Here is a 287-nt window from a genome sequence, read left to right as displayed (position 1 = left end):
TTTCAGGACAAAAAATACAACACAAACAAGAATACACAAAAGCTCCGCTCCCCAGCGGCTTAAATCCAAAAAGAAGAATAAAAAAAACACAAAAAGCTGTAAAACTACGACACATAATACAGCATGGCTACGTCGTACCGTCGCGTATCGATACCTTTGCCTAAAACACCTTATGCAAATTCATAGTTTAAATGAATTAAAATCGATGTATAAAAAAATTTATCTTGGCTAAATAAACACAAAGAAAAAAAATTCTACGCTACGTCTCGTGACTATAAAACCGCATA

The sequence above is a fragment of the Bombus pascuorum genome, chromosome 10 (assembly GCF_905332965.1).
Source record: "Bombus pascuorum chromosome 10, iyBomPasc1.1, whole genome shotgun sequence".
Lineage (NCBI taxonomy): Eukaryota > Metazoa > Arthropoda > Insecta > Hymenoptera > Apidae > Bombus > Bombus pascuorum.
This window is presented reverse-complemented; position numbering follows the sequence as displayed.